The 5,000-nt window shown below is 46.9% G+C and overlaps 16 non-coding genes and 1 pseudogene across 16 annotated transcripts in view; all 17 read right to left on the reverse strand.

Moving 5' to 3' along the window:
- Nucleotides 1-90: 90 nt before the first annotated feature.
- Nucleotides 91-209, reverse strand: LOC146290414 (5S ribosomal RNA). The gene has a single exon (XR_014757697.1). It is a non-coding gene; the product is annotated as a 5S ribosomal RNA (ribosomal RNA).
- A 226-nt stretch (nt 210-435) lies between these two features.
- LOC146290415 (5S ribosomal RNA) lies at nt 436-554 on the reverse strand. Its single transcript, XR_014755696.1, has one exon. It is a non-coding gene; the product is annotated as a 5S ribosomal RNA (ribosomal RNA).
- A 174-nt stretch (nt 555-728) lies between these two features.
- LOC146290416 (5S ribosomal RNA) lies at nt 729-847 on the reverse strand. Its single transcript, XR_014755697.1, has one exon. It is a non-coding gene; the product is annotated as a 5S ribosomal RNA (ribosomal RNA).
- A 174-nt stretch (nt 848-1,021) lies between these two features.
- LOC146290417 (5S ribosomal RNA) lies at nt 1,022-1,140 on the reverse strand (annotated as a pseudogene).
- Nucleotides 1,141-1,312: 172 nt separating this feature from the next.
- LOC146290418 (5S ribosomal RNA) lies at nt 1,313-1,431 on the reverse strand. Its single transcript, XR_014755307.1, has one exon. It is a non-coding gene; the product is annotated as a 5S ribosomal RNA (ribosomal RNA).
- A 190-nt stretch (nt 1,432-1,621) lies between these two features.
- Nucleotides 1,622-1,740, reverse strand: LOC146290419 (5S ribosomal RNA). The gene has a single exon (XR_014757369.1). It is a non-coding gene; the product is annotated as a 5S ribosomal RNA (ribosomal RNA).
- A 206-nt stretch (nt 1,741-1,946) lies between these two features.
- On the reverse strand, nt 1,947-2,065 carry LOC146290420 (5S ribosomal RNA). The gene has a single exon (XR_014755699.1). It is a non-coding gene; the product is annotated as a 5S ribosomal RNA (ribosomal RNA).
- Nucleotides 2,066-2,249: 184 nt separating this feature from the next.
- LOC146290421 (5S ribosomal RNA) lies at nt 2,250-2,368 on the reverse strand. The gene has a single exon (XR_014755700.1). It is a non-coding gene; the product is annotated as a 5S ribosomal RNA (ribosomal RNA).
- A 200-nt stretch (nt 2,369-2,568) lies between these two features.
- On the reverse strand, nt 2,569-2,687 carry LOC146290422 (5S ribosomal RNA). Its single transcript, XR_014755701.1, has one exon. It is a non-coding gene; the product is annotated as a 5S ribosomal RNA (ribosomal RNA).
- Nucleotides 2,688-2,871: 184 nt separating this feature from the next.
- On the reverse strand, nt 2,872-2,990 carry LOC146290423 (5S ribosomal RNA). Its single transcript, XR_014755702.1, has one exon. It is a non-coding gene; the product is annotated as a 5S ribosomal RNA (ribosomal RNA).
- Nucleotides 2,991-3,190: 200 nt separating this feature from the next.
- Nucleotides 3,191-3,309, reverse strand: LOC146290424 (5S ribosomal RNA). Its single transcript, XR_014757052.1, has one exon. It is a non-coding gene; the product is annotated as a 5S ribosomal RNA (ribosomal RNA).
- A 172-nt stretch (nt 3,310-3,481) lies between these two features.
- Nucleotides 3,482-3,600, reverse strand: LOC146290425 (5S ribosomal RNA). Its single transcript, XR_014758078.1, has one exon. It is a non-coding gene; the product is annotated as a 5S ribosomal RNA (ribosomal RNA).
- Nucleotides 3,601-3,776: 176 nt separating this feature from the next.
- On the reverse strand, nt 3,777-3,895 carry LOC146290426 (5S ribosomal RNA). The gene has a single exon (XR_014755703.1). It is a non-coding gene; the product is annotated as a 5S ribosomal RNA (ribosomal RNA).
- Nucleotides 3,896-4,071: 176 nt separating this feature from the next.
- On the reverse strand, nt 4,072-4,190 carry LOC146290427 (5S ribosomal RNA). Its single transcript, XR_014757827.1, has one exon. It is a non-coding gene; the product is annotated as a 5S ribosomal RNA (ribosomal RNA).
- A 182-nt stretch (nt 4,191-4,372) lies between these two features.
- Nucleotides 4,373-4,491, reverse strand: LOC146290428 (5S ribosomal RNA). Its single transcript, XR_014755704.1, has one exon. It is a non-coding gene; the product is annotated as a 5S ribosomal RNA (ribosomal RNA).
- A 184-nt stretch (nt 4,492-4,675) lies between these two features.
- Nucleotides 4,676-4,794, reverse strand: LOC146290429 (5S ribosomal RNA). The gene has a single exon (XR_014755705.1). It is a non-coding gene; the product is annotated as a 5S ribosomal RNA (ribosomal RNA).
- A 186-nt stretch (nt 4,795-4,980) lies between these two features.
- Nucleotides 4,981-5,000, reverse strand: part of LOC146290430 (5S ribosomal RNA) — a 119-nt gene continuing 99 nt past the window's right edge. The window contains exon 1 of the ribosomal RNA XR_014755706.1: nt 4,981-5,000. This exon is cut by the window's right edge and continues 99 nt beyond it. This is a non-coding gene — a ribosomal RNA (5S ribosomal RNA).

A 5,000-nucleotide genomic window follows, 5' to 3' on the forward strand; every position in this document is an offset into this window, starting at 1 on the left:
GTGTCAAAATGAAAACAGCTTCCAGCCCCTTTCATGAAGGACTACTTGTGCATATTGCAAGATTTCAGTTTCTAAGTGAATGAGCAAAAAAGCAGACAGCACCTGGTATTCCCAGGCGGTCTCCCATCCAAGTACTAACCAGGCCCGACCCTGCTTAGCTTCCGAGATCAGACGAGATCGGGCGTTGCCAGGCTGGTATGGCCGTACGAAATAAGTTGACAACCATAGGCTACTTATCCATATACAGATTTAGCAATTGACAATGCAAGGTAGTCTCTCTCTCTCTCTCTCTCTCTCTCTCTCTCTCTCTCTCTCTCTCTCTCTCTCTCTCTCTCTCTCTCTCTCGTGTCAAAATGAAAACAGCTTCCAGCCCCTTTCATGAAGGACTACTTGTGCATATTGCAAGATTTCAGTTTCTAAGTGAATGAGCAAAAGAGCATACAGCACCTGGTATTCCCAGGCGGTCTCCCATCCAAGTACTAACCAGGCCCGACCCTGCTTAGCTTCCGAGATCAGACGAGATCGGGCGTTGCCAGGCTGGTATGGCCGTACGAAATAAGTTGACAACCATAGGCTACTTATCCATATACAGATTTAGCAATTGACAATGCAAGGTAGTCTCTCTCTCTCTCTCTCTCGTGTCAAAATGAAAACAGCTTCCAGCCCCTTTCATGAAGGACTACTTGTGCATATTGCAAGATGTCAGTTTCTAAGTGAATGAGCAAAAGAGCATACAGCACCTGGTATTCCCAGGCGGTCTCCCATCCAAGTACTAACCAGGCCCGACCCTGCTTAGCTTCCGAGATCAGACGAGATCGGGCGTTGCCAGGCTGGTATGGCCGTACGAAATAAGTTGACAACCATAGGCTACTTATCCATATACAGATTTAGCAATTGACAATGCAAGGTGGTCTCTCTCTCTCTCTCTCTCGTGTCAAAATGAAAACAGCTTCCAGCCCCTTTCATGAAGGACTACTTGTGCATATTGCAAGATTTCAGTTTCTAAGTGAATGAGCAAAAAAGCAGACAGCACCTGGTATTCCCAGGCGGTCTCCCATCCAAGTACTAACCAGGCCCGACCCTGCTTAGCTTCCGAGATCAGACTAGATCGGGCGTTGCCAGGCTGGTATGGCCGTACGAAATAAGTTGACAACCATAGGCTACTTATCCATATACAGATTTAGCAATTGACAATGCAAGGTGGTCTCTCTCTCTCTCTCTCGTGTCAAAATGAAAACAGCTTCCAGCCCCTTTCATGAAGGACTACTTGTGCATATTGCAAGATGTCAGTTTCTAAGTGAATGAGCAAAAGAGCATACAGCACCTGGTATTCCCAGGCGGTCTCCCATCCAAGTACTAACCAGGCCCTAGCCTGCTTAGCTTCCGAGATCAGACGAGATCGGGCGTTGCCAGGCTGGTATGGCCGTACGAAATAAGTTGACAACCATAGGCTACTTATCCATATACAGATTTAGCAATTGACAATGCAAGGTAGTCTCTCTCTCTCTCTCTCTCTCTCTCTCTCTCTCTCGTGTCAAAATGAAAACAGCTTCCAGCCCCTTTCATGAAGGACTACTTGTGCATATTGCAAGATGTCAGTTTCTAAGTGAATGAGCAAAAGAGCATACAGCACCTGGTATTCCCAGGCGGTCTCCCATCCAAGTACTAACCAGGCCCGACCCTGCTTAGCTTCCGAGATCAGACGAGATCAGGCGTTGCCAGGCTGGTATGGCCGTACGAAATAAGTTGACAACCATAGGCTACTTATCCATATACAGATTTAGCAATTGACAATGCAAGGTAGTCTCTCTCTCTCTCTCTCTCTCTCTCTCTCTCTCTCTCTCTCTCTCTCTCTCGTGTCAAAATGAAAACAGCTTCCAGCCCCTTTCATGAAGGACTACTTGTGCATATTGCAAGATGTCAGTTTCTAAGTGAATGAGCAAAAGAGCATACAGCACCTGGTATTCCCAGGCGGTCTCCCATCCAAGTACTAACCAGGCCCGACCCTGCTTAGCTTCCGAGATCAGACGAGATCGGGCGTTGCCAGGCTGGTATGGCCGTACGAAATAAGTTGACAACCATAGGCTACTTATCCATATACAGATTTAGCAATTGACAATGCAAGGTAGTCTCTCTCTCTCTCTCTCTCTCTCTCTCTTGTGTCAAAATGAAAACAGCTTCCAGCCCCTTTCATGAAGGACTACTTGTGCATATTGCAAGATGTCAGTTTCTAAGTGAATGAGCAAAAGAGCATACAGCACCTGGTATTCCCAGGCGGTCTCCCATCCAAGTACTAACCAGGCCCGACCCTGCTTAGCTTCCGAGATCAGACGAGATCGGGCGTTGCCAGGCTGGTATGGCCGTACGAAATAAGTTGACAACCATAGGCTACTTATCCATATACAGATTTAGCAATTGACAATGCAAGGTAGTCTCTCTCTCTCTCTCTCTCTCTCTCTCTCTCTCTCTCTCTCTCTCGTGTCAAAATGAAAACAGCTTCCAGCCCCTTTCATGAAGGACTACTTGTGCATATTGCAAGATGTCAGTTTCTAAGTGAATGAGCAAAAGAGCATACAGCACCTGGTATTCCCAGGCGGTCTCCCATCCAAGTACTAACCAGGCCCGACCCTGCTTAGCTTCCGAGATCAGACGAGATCGGGCGTTGCCAGGCTGGTATGGCCGTACGAAATAAGTTGACAACCATAGGCTACTTATCCATATACAGATTTAGCAATTGACAATGCAAGGTAGTCTCTCTCTCTCTCTCTCTCTCTCTCTCTTGTGTCAAAATGAAAACAGCTTCCAGCCCCTTTCATGAAGGACTACTTGTGCATATTGCAAGATGTCAGTTTCTAAGTGAATGAGCAAAAGAGCATACAGCACCTGGTATTCCCAGGCGGTCTCCCATCCAAGTACTAACCAGGCCCGACCCTGCTTAGCTTCCGAGATCAGACGAGATCGGGCGTTGCCAGGCTGGTATGGCCGTACGAAATAAGTTGACAACCATAGGCTACTTATCCATATACAGATTTAGCAATTGACAATGCAAGGTAGTCTCTCTCTCTCTCTCTCTCTCTCTCTCTCTCTCTCTCTCTCTCTCGTGTCAAAATGAAAACAGCTTCCAGCCCCTTTCATGAAGGACTACTTGTGCATATTGCAAGATTTCAGTTTCTAAGTGAATGAGCAAAAGAGCATACAGCACCTGGTATTCCCAGGCGGTCTCCCATCCAAGTACTAACCAGGCCCGACCCTGCTTAGCTTCCGAGATCAGACGAGATCGGGCGTTGACAGGCTGGTATGGCCGTACGAAATAAGTTGACAACCATAGGCTACTTATCCATATACAGATTTAGCAATTGACAATGCAAGGTGGTCTCTCTCTCTCTCTCTCGTGTCAAAATGAAAACAGCTTCCAGCCCCTTTCATGAAGGACTACTTGTGCATATTGCAAGATTTCAGTTTCTAAGTGAATGAGCAAAAAAGCAGACAGCACCTGGTATTCCCAGGCGGTCTCCCATCCAAGTACTAACCAGGCCCGACCCTGCTTAGCTTCCGAGATCAGACGAGATCGGGCGTTGCCAGGCTGGTATGGCCGTACAAAATAAGTTGACAACCATAGGCTACTTATCCATATACAGATTTAGCAATTGACAATGCAAGGTAGTCTCTCTCTCTCTCTCTCTCTCGTGTCAAAATGAAAACAGCTTCCAGCCCCTTTCATGAAGGACTACTTGTGCATATTGCAAGATGTCAGTTTCTAAGTGAATGAGCAAAAGAGCATACAGCACCTGGTATTCCCAGGCGGTCTCCCATCCAAGTACTAACCAGGCCCGACCCTGCTTAGCTTCCGAGATCAGACGAGATCGGGCGTTGCCAGGCTGGTATGGCCGTACGAAATAAGTTGACAACCATAGGCTACTTATCCATATACAGATTTAGCAATTGACAATGCAAGGTAGTCTCTCTCTCTCTCTCTCTCTCGTGTCAAAATGAAAACAGCTTCCAGCCCCTTTCATGAAGGACTACTTGTGCATATTGCAAGATGTCAGTTTCTAAGTGAATGAGCAAAAGAGCATACAGCACCTGGTATTCCCAGGCGGTCTCCCATCCAAGTACTAACCAGGCCCGACCCTGCTTAGCTTCCGAGATCAGACGAGATCGGGCGTTGCCAGGCTGGTATGGCCGTACCAAATAAGTTGACAACCATAGGCTACTTATCCATATACAGATTTAGCAATTGACAATGCAAGGTAGTCTCTCTCTCTCTCTCTCTCTCTCTCTCGTGTCAAAATGAAAACAGCTTCCAGCCCCTTTCATGAAGGACTACTTGTGCATATTGCAAGATGTCAGTTTCTAAGTGAATGAGCAAAAGAGCATACAGCACCTGGTATTCCCAGGCGGTCTCCCATCCAAGTACTAACCAGGCCCGACCCTGCTTAGCTTCCGAGATCAGACGAGATCGGGCGTTGCCAGGCTGGTATGGCCGTACGAAATAAGTTGACAACCATAGGCTACTTATCCATATACAGATTTAGCAATTGACAATGCAAGGTAGTCTCTCTCTCTCTCTCTCTCTCTCTCTCTCGTGTCAAAATGAAAACAGCTTCCAGCCCCTTTCATGAAGGACTACTTGTGCATATTGCAAGATGTCAGTTTCTAAGTGAATGAGCAAAAGAGCATACAGCACCTGGTATTCCCAGGCGGTCTCCCATCCAAGTACTAACCAGGCCCGACCCTGCTTAGCTTCCGAGATCAGACGAGATCGGGCGTTGCCAGGCTGGTATGGCCGTACGAAATAAGTTGACAACCATAGGCTACTTATCCATATACAGATTTAGCAATTGACAATGCAAGGTAGTCTCTCTCTCTCTCTCTCTCTCTCTCTCTCTCGTGTCAAAATGAAAACAGCTTCCAGCCCCTTTCATGAAGGACTACTTGTGCATATTGCAAGATGTCAGTTTCTAAGTGAATGAGCAAAAGAGCATACAGCACCTGGTATT

Source organism: Hypomesus nipponensis, chromosome 5, assembly GCF_054491055.1.
Source record: "Hypomesus nipponensis isolate SF chromosome 5, ASM5449105v1, whole genome shotgun sequence".
NCBI lineage: Eukaryota > Metazoa > Chordata > Actinopteri > Osmeriformes > Osmeridae > Hypomesus > Hypomesus nipponensis.